This window comes from Salmo salar, chromosome ssa27, assembly GCF_905237065.1.
Source record: "Salmo salar chromosome ssa27, Ssal_v3.1, whole genome shotgun sequence".
NCBI lineage: Eukaryota > Metazoa > Chordata > Actinopteri > Salmoniformes > Salmonidae > Salmo > Salmo salar.
Window position 1 is genome coordinate 5,932,667 of NC_059468.1, and position 19,925 is coordinate 5,952,591.

A 19,925-nucleotide genomic window follows, 5' to 3' on the forward strand; every position below is an offset into this window, starting at 1 on the left:
TGAACATACCTTTCTCCGTCTTAAATTTGATCATTTCTTTGTGTATAAGGGTACCTGAGGTTTGATTATAAACGTTGTTGGACTTGTTTGGATAAGTTTATTGGTAGCGTTTGGGATTCATTTTGTATGCATTTTGAAGGAGGGAAACCGGTGGATTATTGAATGAAGCGCGCCAGCTAAACTGAGTTTTTATGGATATAAAGAAGGACTTTATCGAACAAAAGGACCCTTTGTGATGTAACTGGGACCTTTTGGAGTGCCAACAGAAGAAGATCTTCAAAGGTAGGGCATTTATTATATCGCTATTTCTGACTTTCGTGACGCACCTGCCTGGTTGAAAAATGTTTTCCATGTTTTTGTATGCGGGCGCTGTCCTCAATTAATCGCATGGTGTGCTTTCGCCGTAAAGCCTTTTTGAAATCTGACACAGCGGCTGGATTAACAAGAAGTTAAGCTTTATTTTGATGTATAATACTTGTATTTTCATGAATGTTAAATATTTATATTTCTGTAATTTGAAATTCGCGCTCTGCAATTTCACCGGATGTTGGCCAGGTGGGACGCTACAGTCCCACATGCCCATAAGAAGTTTTAACAAGCTCAGATAGGCAGATCTCAGCCAACTGGTTTGCGGGGCCACCGCTACAGCAGAGGACGAGTTAGTTAAGGCAATGTGCTGCTAATTCATTGTGTTCTGCACTCGTGGGTTTGACGTCACACAACATTTTCCTCCTTTTTCCTTTTGTATTCTTCATTTATATCACTTTGCTTTTTCTTCCTGTGTCAACACACCATTTGTTTTTGCTGCTTTGTCTGAAGATCACATTTGTAGTGCCCTTCAACAAGCTCAGAAAGGTGTATCTCGGCCAACTGGTAGGAGGGCCACCGCTATAGCACAGGACCAGGTAAGGCAATGTAGTGCTAATTCAATGTGTTCTGTACTCGTGGGTGCGACTACACACAACATTTCTTATTTCCCTTGTAAAAATATAGAAACGCTGCAAAAGTATGGATTGACTAAAGAGATAGCCACACTGAAGCCTTGCACGAACAATGACAACATCAAAGATGACAGCATTGTGATACAAAGCCAATCCTCCAGAGAGACTTGAGCCTAAATCCAGGGCCTTAGACCACTCTGCCACGCTACCCAGCCCCTTCCTCAAAGTCACACTTTGTCATCTGTTACCTAGGTTTGCTAAGCTCCCATTAATTTCAACCTCTTCTTTTTTCCTTTTTCATTTCATTTTCTTCGTTTATGTCATGTTGCTTTTTCTTCCTGTGCCAACACATCATTTGTTCTTGCTTCTATGTCTGAAGAGCACATTTGTAGAGCACTTTAACAAGCTCAGAAAGGTGGATCTCGGCCAGCTGGTGGGTGTGGCCACCGCTATAGCACAGGACGAGGTAGTTAAGGCAATTTAGTGCTAAAGATGCCAGCGGTGTTATTTCCCTTGTTTGAATATGGAAATGCTACCAAAGTTTTAATTGACCACACTGAAGACGTGCACAAAAAACAAGAATGATGGCAGCAGTGGGATTCGAACCCACGCCTCCAGAGAGACTGGAGCCTAAATCCAGCGCCTTAGACCACTCGGCCACGCTACCCTTCACTGCCAATGACCCCACACTTTGCCATCTGTTACCTAAGCCTGCTAAGCTCCCATTAATATCGCTCTCTTCTTTTTCATTTTTCCTTTTGTGTCCTTCATTTATATCACGTTGCTTTTTCTTCCTGTCTCAACACATTATTTGTTTTGCTGCTATGTCTGAAGAGCACATTTATAGAGCCCTTTAACCTCTCTTGGGTAGGGGGCAGTATTTTCACGTCCGGATGAAAAGCGTGCCCAAAATAAACTGCCTGTTACTCAGGCCCAGAAGCTAGGATATGCATATAATTGGTAGATTTGGATAGGAAACACTCTAAAGTTTCTACAACTGATAACATGATGTCTGTGAGTATAACACAACTGATATGGCAGGCGAAACCCCGAGGACAAACCATCCAAAAAAAAAAATTCAGCCTTCCACTGTTTCCAATGGCTTTCATGTTTATTATGAGGCGAAGTCCTCCCAGATTGCAGTTCCTAGGGCTTCCACTAGATGTCAACAGAAAGAGTTTCAGGCTGGTTTTTGGAAAAATGAGCTAGAAGTTGTAGTTTTTCTAAGTGGCTCCCATTTTGGCTGAAGTGTTTCCATGCGCGTGGGTGAAAGCGCGTTCTTTGTTATTTCTCTCCGGTAATGAACATACCTTTCTCCGTCTTAAATTTGATCATTTCTTTGTGTATAAGGGTACCTGAGGTTTGATTATAAACGTTGTTGGACTTGTTTGGATAAGTTTATTGGTAGCGTTTGGGATTCATTTTGTATGCATTTTGAAGGAGGGAAACCGGTGGATTATTGAATGAAGCGCGCCAGCTAAACTGAGTTTTTATGGATATAAAGAAGGACTTTATCGAACAAAAGGACCCTTTGTGATGTAACTGGGACCTTTTGGAGTGCCAACAGAAGAAGATCTTCAAAGGTAGGGCATTTATTATATCGCTATTTCTGACTTTCGTGACGCACCTGCCTGGTTGAAAAATGTTTTCCATGTTTTTGTATGCGGGCGCTGTCCTCAATTAATCGCATGGTGTGCTTTCGCCGTAAAGCCTTTTTGAAATCTGACACAGCGGCTGGATTAACAAGAAGTTAAGCTTTATTTTGATGTATAATACTTGTATTTTCATGAATGTTAAATATTTATATTTCTGTAATTTGAAATTCGCGCTCTGCAATTTCACCGGATGTTGGCCAGGTGGGACGCTACAGTCCCACATGCCCATAAGAAGTTTTAACAAGCTCAGATAGGCAGATCTCAGCCAACTGGTTTGCGGGGCCACCGCTACAGCAGAGGACGAGTTAGTTAAGGCAATGTGCTGCTAATTCATTGTGTTCTGCACTCGTGGGTTTGACGTCACACAACATTTTCCTCCTTTTTCCTTTTGTATTCTTCATTTATATCACTTTGCTTTTTCTTCCTGTGTCAACACACCATTTGTTTTTGCTGCTTTGTCTGAAGATCACATTTGTAGTGCCCTTCAACAAGCTCAGAAAGGTGTATCTCGGCCAACTGGTAGGAGGGCCACCGCTATAGCACAGGACCAGGTAAGGCAATGTAGTGCTAATTCAATGTGTTCTGTACTCGTGGGTGCGACTACACACAACATTTCTTATTTCCCTTGTAAAAATATAGAAACGCTGCAAAAGTATGGATTGACTAAAGAGATAGCCACACTGAAGCCTTGCACGAACAATGACAACATCAAAGATGACAGCATTGTGATACAAAGCCAATCCTCCAGAGAGACTTGAGCCTAAATCCAGGGCCTTAGACCACTCTGCCACGCTACCCAGCCCCTTCCTCAAAGTCACACTTTGTCATCTGTTACCTAGGTTTGCTAAGCTCCCATTAATTTCAACCTCTTCTTTTTTCCTTTTTCATTTCATTTTCTTCGTTTATGTCATGTTGCTTTTTCTTCCTGTGCCAACACATCATTTGTTCTTGCTTCTATGTCTGAAGAGCACATTTGTAGAGCACTTTAACAAGCTCAGAAAGGTGGATCTCGGCCAGCTGGTGGGTGTGGCCACCGCTATAGCACAGGACGAGGTAGTTAAGGCAATTTAGTGCTAAAGATGCCAGCGGTGTTATTTCCCTTGTTTGAATATGGAAATGCTACCAAAGTTTTAATTGACCACACTGAAGACGTGCACAAAAAACAAGAATGATGGCAGCAGTGGGATTCGAACCCACGCCTCCAGAGAGACTGGAGCCTAAATCCAGCGCCTTAGACCACTCGGCCACGCTACCCTTCACTGCCAATGACCCCACACTTTGCCATCTGTTACCTAAGCCTGCTAAGCTCCCATTAATATCGCTCTCTTCTTTTTCATTTTTCCTTTTGTGTCCTTCATTTATATCACGTTGCTTTTTCTTCCTGTCTCAACACATTATTTGTTTTGCTGCTATGTCTGAAGAGCACATTTATAGAGCCCTTTAACCTCTCTTGGGTAGGGGGGCAGTATTTTCACGTCCGGATGAAAAGCGTGCCCAAAATAAACTGCCTGTTACTCAGGCCCAGAAGCTAGGATATGCATATAATTGGTAGATTTGGATAGGAAACACTCTAAAGTTTCTACAACTGATAACATGATGTCTGTGAGTATAACACAACTGATATGGCAGGCGAAACCCCGAGGACAAACCATCCAAAAAAAAAAATTCAGCCTTCCACTGTTTCCAATGGCTTTCATGTTTATTATGAGGCGAAGTCCTCCCAGATTGCAGTTCCTAGGGCTTCCACTAGATGTCAACAGAAAGAGTTTCAGGCTGGTTTTTGGAAAAATGAGCTAGAAGTTGTAGTTTTTCTAAGTGGCTCCCATTTTGGCTGAAGTGTTTCCATGCGCGTGGGTGAAAGCGCGTTCTTTGTTATTTCTCTCCGGTAATGAACATACCTTTCTCCGTCTTAAATTTGATCATTTCTTTGTGTATAAGGGTACCTGAGGTTTGATTATAAACGTTGTTGGACTTGTTTGGATAAGTTTATTGGTAGCGTTTGGGATTCATTTTGTATGCATTTTGAAGGAGGGAAACCGGTGGATTATTGAATGAAGCGCGCCAGCTAAACTGAGTTTTTATGGATATAAAGAAGGACTTTATCGAACAAAAGGACCCTTTGTGATGTAACTGGGACCTTTTGGAGTGCCAACAGAAGAAGATCTTCAAAGGTAGGGCATTTATTATATCGCTATTTCTGACTTTCGTGACGCACCTGCCTGGTTGAAAAATGTTTTCCATGTTTTTGTATGCGGGCGCTGTCCTCAATTAATCGCATGGTGTGCTTTCGCCGTAAAGCCTTTTTGAAATCTGACACAGCGGCTGGATTAACAAGAAGTTAAGCTTTATTTTGATGTATAATACTTGTATTTTCATGAATGTTAAATATTTATATTTCTGTAATTTGAAATTCGCGCTCTGCAATTTCACCGGATGTTGGCCAGGTGGGACGCTACAGTCCCACATGCCCATAAGAAGTTTTAACAAGCTCAGATAGGCAGATCTCAGCCAACTGGTTTGCGGGGCCACCGCTACAGCAGAGGACGAGTTAGTTAAGGCAATGTGCTGCTAATTCATTGTGTTCTGCACTCGTGGGTTTGACGTCACACAACATTTTCCTCCTTTTTCCTTTTGTATTCTTCATTTATATCACTTTGCTTTTTCTTCCTGTGTCAACACACCATTTGTTTTTGCTGCTTTGTCTGAAGATCACATTTGTAGTGCCCTTCAACAAGCTCAGAAAGGTGTATCTCGGCCAACTGGTAGGAGGGCCACCGCTATAGCACAGGACCAGGTAAGGCAATGTAGTGCTAATTCAATGTGTTCTGTACTCGTGGGTGCGACTACACACAACATTTCTTATTTCCCTTGTAAAAATATAGAAACGCTGCAAAAGTATGGATTGACTAAAGAGATAGCCACACTGAAGCCTTGCACGAACAATGACAACATCAAAGATGACAGCATTGTGATACAAAGCCAATCCTCCAGAGAGACTTGAGCCTAAATCCAGGGCCTTAGACCACTCTGCCACGCTACCCAGCCCCTTCCTCAAAGTCACACTTTGTCATCTGTTACCTAGGTTTGCTAAGCTCCCATTAATTTCAACCTCTTCTTTTTTCCTTTTTCATTTCATTTTCTTCGTTTATGTCATGTTGCTTTTTCTTCCTGTGCCAACACATCATTTGTTCTTGCTTCTATGTCTGAAGAGCACATTTGTAGAGCACTTTAACAAGCTCAGAAAGGTGGATCTCGGCCAGCTGGTGGGTGTGGCCACCGCTATAGCACAGGACGAGGTAGTTAAGGCAATTTAGTGCTAAAGATGCCAGCGGTGTTATTTCCCTTGTTTGAATATGGAAATGCTACCAAAGTTTTAATTGACCACACTGAAGACGTGCACAAAAAACAAGAATGATGGCAGCAGTGGGATTCGAACCCACGCCTCCAGAGAGACTGGAGCCTAAATCCAGCGCCTTAGACCACTCGGCCACGCTACCCTTCACTGCCAATGACCCCACACTTTGCCATCTGTTACCTAAGCCTGCTAAGCTCCCATTAATATCGCTCTCTTCTTTTTCATTTTTCCTTTTGTGTCCTTCATTTATATCACGTTGCTTTTTCTTCCTGTCTCAACACATTATTTGTTTTGCTGCTATGTCTGAAGAGCACATTTATAGAGCCCTTTAACCTCTCTTGGGTAGGGGGCAGTATTTTCACGTCCGGATGAAAAGCGTGCCCAAAATAAACTGCCTGTTACTCAGGCCCAGAAGCTAGGATATGCATATAATTGGTAGATTTGGATAGGAAACACTCTAAAGTTTCTACAACTGATAACATGATGTCTGTGAGTATAACACAACTGATATGGCAGGCGAAACCCCGAGGACAAACCATCCAAAAAAATAATAATTCAGCCTTCCACTGTTTCCAATGGCTTTCATGTTTATTATGAGGCGAAGTCCTCCCAGATTGCAGTTCCTAGGGCTTCCACTAGATGTCAACAGAAAGAGTTTCAGGCTGGTTTTTGGAAAAATGAGCTAGAAGTTGTAGTTTTTCTAAGTGGCTCCCATTTTGGCTGAAGTGTTTCCATGCGCGTGGGTGAAAGCGCGTTCTTTGTTATTTCTCTCCGGTAATGAACATACCTTTCTCCGTCTTAAATTTGATCATTTCTTTGTGTATAAGGGTACCTGAGGTTTGATTATAAACGTTGTTGGACTTGTTTGGATAAGTTTATTGGTAGCGTTTGGGATTCATTTTGTATGCATTTTGAAGGAGGGAAACCGGTGGATTATTGAATGAAGCGCGCCAGCTAAACTGAGTTTTTATGGATATAAAGAAGGACTTTATCGAACAAAAGGACCCTTTGTGATGTAACTGGGACCTTTTGGAGTGCCAACAGAAGAAGATCTTCAAAGGTAGGGCATTTATTATATCGCTATTTCTGACTTTCGTGACGCACCTGCCTGGTTGAAAAATGTTTTCCATGTTTTTGTATGCGGGCGCTGTCCTCAATTAATCGCATGGTGTGCTTTCGCCGTAAAGCCTTTTTGAAATCTGACACAGCGGCTGGATTAACAAGAAGTTAAGCTTTATTTTGATGTATAATACTTGTATTTTCATGAATGTTAAATATTTATATTTCTGTAATTTGAAATTCGCGCTCTGCAATTTCACCGGATGTTGGCCAGGTGGGACGCTACAGTCCCACATGCCCATAAGAAGTTTTAACAAGCTCAGATAGGCAGATCTCAGCCAACTGGTTTGCGGGGCCACCGCTACAGCAGAGGACGAGTTAGTTAAGGCAATGTGCTGCTAATTCATTGTGTTCTGCACTCGTGGGTTTGACGTCACACAACATTTTCCTCCTTTTTCCTTTTGTATTCTTCATTTATATCACTTTGCTTTTTCTTCCTGTGTCAACACACCATTTGTTTTTGCTGCTTTGTCTGAAGATCACATTTGTAGTGCCCTTCAACAAGCTCAGAAAGGTGTATCTCGGCCAACTGGTAGGAGGGCCACCGCTATAGCACAGGACCAGGTAAGGCAATGTAGTGCTAATTCAATGTGTTCTGTACTCGTGGGTGCGACTACACACAACATTTCTTATTTCCCTTGTAAAAATATAGAAACGCTGCAAAAGTATGGATTGACTAAAGAGATAGCCACACTGAAGCCTTGCACGAACAATGACAACATCAAAGATGACAGCATTGTGATACAAAGCCAATCCTCCAGAGAGACTTGAGCCTAAATCCAGGGCCTTAGACCACTCTGCCACGCTACCCAGCCCCTTCCTCAAAGTCACACTTTGTCATCTGTTACCTAGGTTTGCTAAGCTCCCATTAATTTCAACCTCTTCTTTTTTCCTTTTTCATTTCATTTTCTTCGTTTATGTCATGTTGCTTTTTCTTCCTGTGCCAACACATCATTTGTTCTTGCTTCTATGTCTGAAGAGCACATTTGTAGAGCACTTTAACAAGCTCAGAAAGGTGGATCTCGGCCAGCTGGTGGGTGTGGCCACCGCTATAGCACAGGACGAGGTAGTTAAGGCAATTTAGTGCTAAAGATGCCAGCGGTGTTATTTCCCTTGTTTGAATATGGAAATGCTACCAAAGTTTTAATTGACCACACTGAAGACGTGCACAAAAAACAAGAATGATGGCAGCAGTGGGATTCGAACCCACGCCTCCAGAGAGACTGGAGCCTAAATCCAGCGCCTTAGACCACTCGGCCACGCTACCCTTCACTGCCAATGATCCCACACTTTGCCATCTGTTACCTAAGCCTGCTAAGCTCCCATTAATATCGCTCTCTTCTTTTTCATTTTTCCTTTTGTGTCCTTCATTTATATCACGTTGCTTTTTCTTCCTGTCTCAACACATTATTTGTTTTGCTGCTATGTCTGAAGAGCACATTTATAGAGCCCTTTAACCTCTCTTGGGTAGGGGGCAGTATTTTCACGTCCGGATGAAAAGCGTGCCCAAAATAAACTGCCTGTTACTCAGGCCCAGAAGCTAGGATATGCATATAATTGGTAGATTTGGATAGGAAACACTCTAAAGTTTCTACAACTGATAACATGATGTCTGTGAGTATAACACAACTGATATGGCAGGCGAAACCCCGAGGACAAACCATCCAAAAAAAATAAAATTCAGCCTTCCACTGTTTCCAATGGCTTTCATGTTTATTATGAGGCGAAGTCCTCCCAGATTGCAGTTCCTAGGGCTTCCACTAGATGTCAACAGAAAGAGTTTCAGGCTGGTTTTTGGAAAAATGAGCTAGAAGTTGTAGTTTTTCTAAGTGGCTCCCATTTTGGCTGAAGTGTTTCCATGCGCGTGGGTGAAAGCGCGTTCTTTGTTATTTCTCTCCGGTAATGAACATACCTTTCTCCGTCTTAAATTTGATCATTTCTTTGTGTATAAGGGTACCTGAGGTTTGATTATAAACGTTGTTGGACTTGTTTGGATAAGTTTATTGGTAGCGTTTGGGATTCATTTTGTATGCATTTTGAAGGAGGGAAACCGGTGGATTATTGAATGAAGCGCGCCAGCTAAACTGAGTTTTTATGGATATAAAGAAGGACTTTATCGAACAAAAGGACCCTTTGTGATGTAACTGGGACCTTTTGGAGTGCCAACAGAAGAAGATCTTCAAAGGTAGGGCATTTATTATATCGCTATTTCTGACTTTCGTGACGCACCTGCCTGGTTGAAAAATGTTTTCCATGTTTTTGTATGCGGGCGCTGTCCTCAATTAATCGCATGGTGTGCTTTCGCCGTAAAGCCTTTTTGAAATCTGACACAGCGGCTGGATTAACAAGAAGTTAAGCTTTATTTTGATGTATAATACTTGTATTTTCATGAATGTTAAATATTTATATTTCTGTAATTTGAAATTCGCGCTCTGCAATTTCACCGGATGTTGGCCAGGTGGGACGCTACAGTCCCACATGCCCATAAGAAGTTTTAACAAGCTCAGATAGGCAGATCTCAGCCAACTGGTTTGCGGGGCCACCGCTACAGCAGAGGACGAGTTAGTTAAGGCAATGTGCTGCTAATTCATTGTGTTCTGCACTCGTGGGTTTGACGTCACACAACATTTTCCTCCTTTTTCCTTTTGTATTCTTCATTTATATCACTTTGCTTTTTCTTCCTGTGTCAACACACCATTTGTTTTTGCTGCTTTGTCTGAAGATCACATTTGTAGTGCCCTTCAACAAGCTCAGAAAGGTGTATCTCGGCCAACTGGTAGGAGGGCCACCGCTATAGCACAGGACCAGGTAAGGCAATGTAGTGCTAATTCAATGTGTTCTGTACTCGTGGGTGCGACTACACACAACATTTCTTATTTCCCTTGTAAAAATATAGAAACGCTGCAAAAGTATGGATTGACTAAAGAGATAGCCACACTGAAGCCTTGCACGAACAATGACAACATCAAAGATGACAGCAATGTGATACAAAGCCAATCCTCCAGAGAGACTTGAGCCTAAATCCAGGGCCTTAGACCACTCTGCCACGCTACCCAGCCCCTTCCTCAAAGTCACACTTTGTCATCTGTTACCTAGGTTTGCTAAGCTCCCATTAATTTCAACCTCTTCTTTTTTCCTTTTTCATTTCATTTTCTTCGTTTATGTCATGTTGCTTTTTCTTCCTGTGCCAACACATCATTTGTTCTTGCTTCTATGTCTGAAGAGCACATTTGTAGAGCACTTTAACAAGCTCAGAAAGGTGGATCTCGGCCAGCTGGTGGGTGTGGCCACCGCTATAGCACAGGACGAGGTAGTTAAGGCAATTTAGTGCTAAAGATGCCAGCGGTGTTATTTCCCTTGTTTGAATATGGAAATGCTACCAAAGTTTTAATTGACCACACTGAAGACGTGCACAAAAAACAAGAATGATGGCAGCAGTGGGATTCGAACCCACGCCTCCAGAGAGACTGGAGCCTAAATCCAGCGCCTTAGACCACTCGGCCACGCTACCCTTCACTGCCAATGACCCCACACTTTGCCATCTGTTACCTAAGCCTGCTAAGCTCCCATTAATATCGCTCTCTTCTTTTTCATTTTTCCTTTTGTGTCCTTCATTTATATCACGTTGCTTTTTCTTCCTGTCTCAACACATTATTTGTTTTGCTGCTATGTCTGAAGAGCACATTTATAGAGCCCTTTAACCTCTCTTGGGTAGGGGGCAGTATTTTCACGTCCGGATGAAAAGCGTGCCCAAAATAAACTGCCTGTTACTCAGGCCCAGAAGCTAGGATATGCATATAATTGGTAGATTTGGATAGGAAACACTCTAAAGTTTCTACAACTGATAACATGATGTCTGTGAGTATAACACAACTGATATGGCAGGCGAAACCCCGAGGACAAACCATCCAAAAAAAAAAATTCAGCCTTCCACTGTTTCCAATGGCTTTCATGTTTATTATGAGGCGAAGTCCTCCCAGATTGCAGTTCCTAGGGCTTCCACTAGATGTCAACAGAAAGAGTTTCAGGCTGGTTTTTGGAAAAATGAGCTAGAAGTTGTAGTTTTTCTAAGTGGCTCCCATTTTGGCTGAAGTGTTTCCATGCGCGTGGGTGAAAGCGCGTTCTTTGTTATTTCTCTCCGGTAATGAACATACCTTTCTCCGTCTTAAATTTGATCATTTCTTTGTGTATAAGGGTACCTGAGGTTTGATTATAAACGTTGTTGGACTTGTTTGGATAAGTTTATTGGTAGCGTTTGGGATTCATTTTGTATGCATTTTGAAGGAGGGAAACCGGTGGATTATTGAATGAAGCGCGCCAGCTAAACTGAGTTTTTATGGATATAAAGAAGGACTTTATCGAACAAAAGGACCCTTTGTGATGTAACTGGGACCTTTTGGAGTGCCAACAGAAGAAGATCTTCAAAGGTAGGGCATTTATTATATCGCTATTTCTGACTTTCGTGACGCACCTGCCTGGTTGAAAAATGTTTTCCATGTTTTTGTATGCGGGCGCTGTCCTCAATTAATCGCATGGTGTGCTTTCGCCGTAAAGCCTTTTTGAAATCTGACACAGCGGCTGGATTAACAAGAAGTTAAGCTTTATTTTGATGTATAATACTTGTATTTTCATGAATGTTAAATATTTATATTTCTGTAATTTGAAATTCGCGCTCTGCAATTTCACCGGATGTTGGCCAGGTGGGACGCTACAGTCCCACATGCCCATAAGAAGTTTTAACAAGCTCAGATAGGCAGATCTCAGCCAACTGGTTTGCGGGGCCACCGCTACAGCAGAGGACGAGTTAGTTAAGGCAATGTGCTGCTAATTCATTGTGTTCTGCACTCGTGGGTTTGACGTCACACAACATTTTCCTCCTTTTTCCTTTTGTATTCTTCATTTATATCACTTTGCTTTTTCTTCCTGTGTCAACACACCATTTGTTTTTGCTGCTTTGTCTGAAGATCACATTTGTAGTGCCCTTCAACAAGCTCAGAAAGGTGTATCTCGGCCAACTGGTAGGAGGGCCACCGCTATAGCACAGGACCAGGTAAGGCAATGTAGTGCTAATTCAATGTGTTCTGTACTCGTGGGTGCGACTACACACAACATTTCTTATTTCCCTTGTAAAAATATAGAAACGCTGCAAAAGTATGGATTGACTAAAGAGATAGCCACACTGAAGCCTTGCACGAACAATGACAACATCAAAGATGACAGCATTGTGATACAAAGCCAATCCTCCAGAGAGACTTGAGCCTAAATCCAGGGCCTTAGACCACTCTGCCACGCTACCCAGCCCCTTCCTCAAAGTCACACTTTGTCATCTGTTACCTAGGTTTGCTAAGCTCCCATTAATTTCAACCTCTTCTTTTTTCCTTTTTCATTTCATTTTCTTCGTTTATGTCATGTTGCTTTTTCTTCCTGTGCCAACACATCATTTGTTCTTGCTTCTATGTCTGAAGAGCACATTTGTAGAGCACTTTAACAAGCTCAGAAAGGTGGATCTCGGCCAGCTGGTGGGTGTGGCCACCGCTATAGCACAGGACGAGGTAGTTAAGGCAATTTAGTGCTAAAGATGCCAGCGGTGTTATTTCCCTTGTTTGAATATGGAAATGCTACCAAAGTTTTAATTGACCACACTGAAGACGTGCACAAAAAAAACAAGAATGATGGCAGCAGTGGGATTCGAACCCACGCCTCCAGAGAGACTGGAGCCTAAATCCAGCGCCTTAGACCACTCGGCCACGCTACCCTTCACTGCCAATGACCCCACACTTTGCCATCTGTTACCTAAGCCTGCTAAGCTCCCATTAATATCGCTCTCTTCTTTTTCATTTTTCCTTTTGTGTCCTTCATTTATATCACGTTGCTTTTTCTTCCTGTCTCAACACATTATTTGTTTTGCTGCTATGTCTGAAGAGCACATTTATAGAGCCCTTTAACCTCTCTTGGGTAGGGGGGCAGTATTTTCACGTCCGGATGAAAAGCGTGCCCAAAATAAACTGCCTGTTACTCAGGCCCAGAAGCTAGGATATGCATATAATTGGTAGATTTGGATAGGAAACACTCTAAAGTTTCTACAACTGATAACATGATGTCTGTGAGTATAACACAACTGATATGGCAGGCGAAACCCCGAGGACAAACCATCCAAAAAAAAAAATTCAGCCTTCCACTGTTTCCAATGGCTTTCATGTTTATTATGAGGCGAAGTCCTCCCAGATTGCAGTTCCTAGGGCTTCCACTAGATGTCAACAGAAAGAGTTTCAGGCTGGTTTTTGGAAAAATGAGCTAGAAGTTGTAGTTTTTCTAAGTGGCTCCCATTTTGGCTGAAGTGTTTCCATGCGCGTGGGTGAAAGCGCGTTCTTTGTTATTTCTCTCCGGTAATGAACATACCTTTCTCCGTCTTAAATTTGATCATTTCTTTGTGTATAAGGGTACCTGAGGTTTGATTATAAACGTTGTTGGACTTGTTTGGATAAGTTTATTGGTAGCGTTTGGGATTCATTTTGTATGCATTTTGAAGGAGGGAAACCGGTGGATTATTGAATGAAGCGCGCCAGCTAAACTGAGTTTTTATGGATATAAAGAAGGACTTTATCGAACAAAAGGACCCTTTGTGATGTAACTGGGACCTTTTGGAGTGCCAACAGAAGAAGATCTTCAAAGGTAGGGCATTTATTATATCGCTATTTCTGACTTTCGTGACGCACCTGCCTGGTTGAAAAATGTTTTCCATGTTTTTGTATGCGGGGCGCTGTCCTCAATTAATCGCATGGTGTGCTTTCGCCGTAAAGCCTTTTTGAAATCTGACACAGCGGCTGGATTAACAAGAAGTTAAGCTTTATTTTGATGTATAATACTTGTATTTTCATGAATGTAAAATATTTATATTTCTGTAATTTGAAATTCGCGCTCTGCAATTTCACCGGATGTTGGCCAGGTGGGACGCTACAGTCCCACATGCCCATAAGAAGTTTTAACAAGCTCAGATAGGCAGATCTCAGCCAACTGGTTTGCGGGGCCACCGCTACAGCAGAGGACGAGTTAGTTAAGGCAATGTGCTGCTAATTCATTGTGTTCTGCACTCGTGGGTTTGACGTCACACAACATTTTCCTCCTTTTTCCTTTTGTATTCTTCATTTATATCACTTTGCTTTTTCTTCCTGTGTCAACACACCATTTGTTTTTGCTGCTTTGTCTGAAGATCACATTTGTAGTGCCCTTCAACAAGCTCAGAAAGGTGTATCTCGGCCAACTGGTAGGAGGGCCACCGCTATAGCACAGGACCAGGTAAGGCAATGTAGTGCTAATTCAATGTGTTCTGTACTCGTGGGTGCGACTACACACAACATTTCTTATTTCCCTTGTAAAAATATAGAAACGCTGCAAAAGTATGGATTGACTAAAGAGATAGCCACACTGAAGCCTTGCACGAACAATGACAACATCAAAGATGACAGCATTGTGATACAAAGCCAATCCTCCAGAGAGACTTGAGCCTAAATCCAGGGCCTTAGACCACTCTGCCACGCTACCCAGCCCCTTCCTCAAAGTCACACTTTGTCATCTGTTACCTAGGTTTGCTAAGCTCCCATTAATTTCAACCTCTTCTTTTTTCCTTTTTCATTTCATTTTCTTCGTTTATGTCATGTTGCTTTTTCTTCCTGTGCCAACACATCATTTGTTCTTGCTTCTATGTCTGAAGAGCACATTTGTAGAGCACTTTAACAAGCTCAGAAAGGTGGATCTCGGCCAGCTGGTGGGTGTGGCCACCGCTATAGCACAGGACGAGGTAGTTAAGGCAATTTAGTGCTAAAGATGCCAGCGGTGTTATTTCCCTTGTTTGAATATGGAAATGCTACCAAAGTTTTAATTGACCACACTGAAGACGTGCACAAAAAACAAGAATGATGGCAGCAGTGGGATTCGAACCCACGCCTCCAGAGAGACTGGAGCCTAAATCCAGCGCCTTAGACCACTCGGCCACGCTACCCTTCACTGCCAATGACCCCACACTTTGCCATCTGTTACCTAAGCCTGCTAAGCTCCCATTAATATCGCTCTCTTCTTTTTCATTTTTCCTTTTGTGTCCTTCATTTATATCACGTTGCTTTTTCTTCCTGTCTCAACACATTATTTGTTTTGCTGCTATGTCTGAAGAGCACATTTATAGAGCCCTTTAACCTCTCTTGGGTAGGGGGCAGTATTTTCACGTCCGGATGAAAAGCGTGCCCAAAATAAACTGCCTGTTACTCAGGCCCAGAAGCTAGGATATGCATATAATTGGTAGATTTGGATAGGAAACACTCTAAAGTTTCTACAACTGATAACATGATGTCTGTGAGTATAACACAACTGATATGGCAGGCGAAACCCCGAGGACAAACCATCCAAAAAAAAAAATTCAGCCTTCCACTGTTTCCAATGGCTTTCATGTTTATTATGAGGCGAAGTCCTCCCAGATTGCAGTTCCTAGGGCTTCCACTAGATGTCAACAGAAAGAGTTTCAGGCTGGTTTTTGGAAAAATGAGCTAGAAGTTGTAGTTTTTCTAAGTGGCTCCCATTTTGGCTGAAGTGTTTCCATGCGCGTGGGTGAAAGCGCGTTCTTTGTTATTTCTCTCCGGTAATGAACATACCTTTCTCCGTCTTAAATTTGATCATTTCTTTGTGTATAAGGGTACCTGAGGTTTGATTATAAACGTTGTTGGACTTGTTTGGATAAGTTTATTGGTAGCGTTTGGGATTCATTTTGTATGCATTTTGAAGGAGGGAAACCGGTGGATTATTGAATGAAGCGCGCCAGCTAAACTGAGTTTTTATGGATATAAAGAAGGACTTTATCGAACAAAAGGACCCTTTGTGATGTAACTGGGACCTTTTGGAGTGCCAACAGAAGAAGATCTTCAAAGGTAGGGCATTTATTATATCGCTATTTCTGACTTTCGTGACGCACCTGCCTGGTTGAAAAATGTTTTCCATGTTTTTGTATGCGGGCGCTGTCCTCAATTAATCGCATGGTGTGCTTTCGCCGTAAAGCCTTTTTGAAATCTGACACAGCGGCTGGATTAACAAGAAGTTAAGCTTTATTTTGATGTATAATACTTGTATTTTCATGAATGTTAAATATTTATATTTCTGTAATTTGAAATTCGCGCTCTGCAATTTCACCGGATGTTGGCCAGGTGGGACGCTACAGTCCCACATGCCCATAAGAAGTTTTAACAAGCTCAGATAGGCAGATCTCAGCCAACTGGTTTGCGGGGCCACCGCTACAGCAGAGGACGAGTTAGTTAAGGCAATGTGCTGCTAATTCATTGTGTTCTGCACTCGTGGGTTTGACGTCACACAACATTTTCCTCCTTTTTCCTTTTGTATTCTTCATTTATATCACTTTGCTTTTTCTTCCTGTGTCAACACACCATTTGTTTTTGCTGCTTTGTCTGAAGATCACATTTGTAGTGCCCTTCAACAAGCTCAGAAAGGTGTATCTCGGCCAACTGGTAGGAGGGCCACCGCTATAGCACAGGACCAGGTAAGGCAATGTAGTGCTAATTCAATGTGTTCTGTACTCGTGGGTGCGACTACACACAACATTTCTTATTTCCCTTGTAAAAATATAGAAACGCTGCAAAAGTATGGATTGACTAAAGAGATAGCCACACTGAAGCCTTGCACGAACAATGACAACATCAAAGATGACAGCATTGTGATACAAAGCCAATCCTCCAGAGAGACTTGAGCCTAAATCCAGGGCCTTAGACCACTCTGCCACGCTACCCAGCCCCTTCCTCAAAGTCACACTTTGTCATCTGTTACCTAGGTTTGCTAAGCTCCCATTAATTTCAACCTCTTCTTTTTTCCTTTTTCATTTCATTTTCTTCGTTTATGTCATGTTGCTTTTTCTTCCTGTGCCAACACATCATTTGTTCTTGCTTCTATGTCTGAAGAGCACATTTGTAGAGCACTTTAACAAGCTCAGAAAGGTGGATCTCGGCCAGCTGGTGGGTGTGGCCACCGCTATAGCACAGGACGAGGTAGTTAAGGCAATTTAGTGCTAAAGATGCCAGCGGTGTTATTTCCCTTGTTTGAATATGGAAATGCTACCAAAGTTTTAATTGACCACACTGAAGACGTGCACAAAAAAACAAGAATGATGGCAGCAGTGGGATTCGAACCCACGCCTCCAGAGAGACTGGAGCCTAAATCCAGCGCCTTAGACCACTCGGCCACGCTACCCTTCACTGCCAATGACCCCACGCTTTGCCATCTGTTACCTAAGCCTGCTAAGCTCCCATTAATATCGCTCTCTTCTTTTTCATTTTTCCTTTTGTGTCCTTCATTTATATCACGTTGCTTTTTCTTCCTGTCTCAACACATTATTTGTTTTGCTGCTATGTCTGAAGAGCACATTTATAGAGCCCTTTAACCTCTCTTGGGTAGGGGGCAGTATTTTCACGTCCGGATGAAAAGCGTGCCCAAAATAAACTGCCTGTTACTCAGGCCCAGAAGCTAGGATATGCATATAATTGGTAGATTTGGATAGGAAACACTCTAAAGTTTCTACAACTGATAACATGATGTCTGTGAGTATAACACAACTGATATGGCAGGCGAAACCCCGAGGACAAACCATCCAAAAAAAAAAATTCAGCCTTCCACTGTTTCCAATGGCTTTCATGTTTATTATGAGGCGAAGTCCTCCCAGATTGCAGTTCCTAGGGCTTCCACTAGATGTCAACAGAAAGAGTTTCAGGCTGGTTTTTGGAAAAATGAGCTAGAAGTTGTAGTTTTTCTAAGTGGCTCCCATTTTGGCTGAAGTGTTTCCATGCGCGTGGGTGAAAGCGCCGTTCTTTGTTATTTCTCTCCGGTAATGAACATACCTTTCTCCGTCTTAAATTTGATCATTTCTTTGTGTATAAGGGTACCTGAGGTTTGATTATAAACGTTGTTGGACTTGTTTGGATAAGTTTATTGGTAGCGTTTGGGATTCATTTTGTATGCATTTTGAAGGAGGGAAACCGGTGGATTATTGAATGAAGCGCGCCAGCTAAACTGAGTTTTTATGGATATAAAGAAGGACTTTATCGAACAAAAGGACCCTTTGTGATGTAACTGGGACCTTTTGGAGTGCCAACAGAAGAAGATCTTCAAAGGTAGGGCATTTATTATATCGCTATTTCTGACTTTCGTGACGCACCTGCCTGGTTGAAAAATGTTTTCCATGTTTTTGTATGCGGGCGCTGTCCTCAATTAATCGCATGGTGTGCTTTCGCCGTAAAGCCTTTTTGAAATCTGACACAGCGGCTGGATTAACAAGAAGTTAAGCTTTATTTTGATGTATAATACTTGTATTTTCATGAATGTTAAATATTTATATTTCTGTAATTTGAAATTCGCGCTCTGCAATTTCACCGGATGTTGGCCAGGTGGGACGCTACAGTCCCACATGCCCATAAGAAGTTTTAACAAGCTCAGATAGGCAGATCTCAGCCAACTGGTTTGCGGGGCCACCGCTACAGCAGAGGACGAGTTAGTTAAGGCAATGTGCTGCTAATTCATTGTGTTCTGCACTCGTGGGTTTGACGTCACACAACATTTTCCTCCTTTTTCCTTTTGTATTCTTCATTTATATCACTTTGCTTTTTCTTCCTGTGTCAACACACCATTTGTTTTTGCTGCTTTGTCTGAAGATCACATTTGTAGTGCCCTTTAACAAGCTCAGAAAGGTGTATCTCGGCCAACTGGTAGGAGGGCCACCGCTATAGCACAGGACCAGGTAAGGCAATGTAGTGCTAATTCAATGTGTTCTGTACTCGTGGGTGCGACTACACACAACATTTCTTATTTCCCTTGTAAAAATATAGAAACGCTGCAAAAGTATGGATTGACTAAAGAGATAGCCACACTGAAGCCTTGCACGAACAATGACAACATCAAAGATGACAGCATTGTGATACAAAGCCAATCCTCCAGAGAGACTTGAGCCTAAATCCAGGGCCTTAGACCACTCTGCCACGCTACCCAGCCCCTTCCTCAAAGTCACACTTTGTCATCTGTTACCTAGGTTTGCTAAGCTCCCATTAATTTCAACCTCTTCTTTTTTCCTTTTTCATTTCATTTTCTTCGTTTATGTCATGTTGCTTTTTCTTCCTGTGCCAACACATCATTTGTTCTTGCTTCTATGTCTGAAGAGCACATTTGTAGAGCACTTTAACAAGCTCAGAAAGGTGGATCTCGGCCAGCTGGTGGGTGTGGCCACCGCTATAGCACAGGACGAGGTAGTTAAGGCAATTTAGTGCTAAAGATGCCAGCGGTGTTATTTCCCTTGTTTGAATATGGAAATGCTACCAAAGTTTTAATTGACCACACTGAAGACGTGCACAAAAAACAAGAATGATGGCAGCAGTGGGATTCGAACCCACGCCTCCAGAGAGACTGGAGCCTAAATCCAGCGCCTTAGACCACTCGGCCACGCTACCCTTCACTGCCAATGACCCCACACTTTGCCATCTGTTACCTAAGCCTGCTAAGCTCCCATTAATATCGCTCTCTTCTTTTTCATTTTTCCTTTTGTGTCCTTCATTTATATCACGTTGCTTTTTCTTCCTGTCTCAACACATTATTTGTTTTGCTGCTATGTCTGAAGAGCACATTTATAGAGCCCTTTAACCTCTCTTGGGTAGGGGGCAGTATTTTCACGTCCGGATGAAAAGCGTGCCCAAAATAAACTGCCTGTTACTCAGGCCCAGAAGCTAGGATATGCATATAATTGGTAGATTTGGATAGGAAACACTCTAAAGTTTCTACAACTGATAACATGATGTCTGTGAGTATAACACAACTGATATG

General features: G+C 42.3%; 9 non-coding genes across 9 annotated transcripts; all 9 read right to left on the minus strand.

The window, feature by feature from the left end:
- Positions 1 to 1,526: 1,526 nt before the first annotated feature.
- On the minus strand, positions 1,527 to 1,608 carry trnal-uag (transfer RNA leucine (anticodon UAG)). The gene has a single exon. It is a non-coding gene; the product is annotated as a tRNA-Leu (tRNA).
- Positions 1,609 to 3,768: 2,160 nt separating this feature from the next.
- trnal-uag (transfer RNA leucine (anticodon UAG)) lies at positions 3,769 to 3,850 on the minus strand. The gene has a single exon. It is a non-coding gene; the product is annotated as a tRNA-Leu (tRNA).
- Positions 3,851 to 6,011: 2,161 nt separating this feature from the next.
- Positions 6,012 to 6,093, minus strand: trnal-uag (transfer RNA leucine (anticodon UAG)). Its single transcript has one exon. It is a non-coding gene; the product is annotated as a tRNA-Leu (tRNA).
- A 2,162-nt stretch (positions 6,094 to 8,255) lies between these two features.
- Positions 8,256 to 8,337, minus strand: trnal-uag (transfer RNA leucine (anticodon UAG)). The gene has a single exon. It is a non-coding gene; the product is annotated as a tRNA-Leu (tRNA).
- Positions 8,338 to 10,499: 2,162 nt separating this feature from the next.
- trnal-uag (transfer RNA leucine (anticodon UAG)) lies at positions 10,500 to 10,581 on the minus strand. The gene has a single exon. It is a non-coding gene; the product is annotated as a tRNA-Leu (tRNA).
- A 2,162-nt stretch (positions 10,582 to 12,743) lies between these two features.
- Positions 12,744 to 12,825, minus strand: trnal-uag (transfer RNA leucine (anticodon UAG)). Its single transcript has one exon. It is a non-coding gene; the product is annotated as a tRNA-Leu (tRNA).
- A 2,162-nt stretch (positions 12,826 to 14,987) lies between these two features.
- trnal-uag (transfer RNA leucine (anticodon UAG)) lies at positions 14,988 to 15,069 on the minus strand. The gene has a single exon. It is a non-coding gene; the product is annotated as a tRNA-Leu (tRNA).
- Positions 15,070 to 17,230: 2,161 nt separating this feature from the next.
- Positions 17,231 to 17,312, minus strand: trnal-uag (transfer RNA leucine (anticodon UAG)). Its single transcript has one exon. It is a non-coding gene; the product is annotated as a tRNA-Leu (tRNA).
- Positions 17,313 to 19,473: 2,161 nt separating this feature from the next.
- On the minus strand, positions 19,474 to 19,555 carry trnal-uag (transfer RNA leucine (anticodon UAG)). The gene has a single exon. It is a non-coding gene; the product is annotated as a tRNA-Leu (tRNA).
- Positions 19,556 to 19,925: the final 370 nt, after the last annotated feature.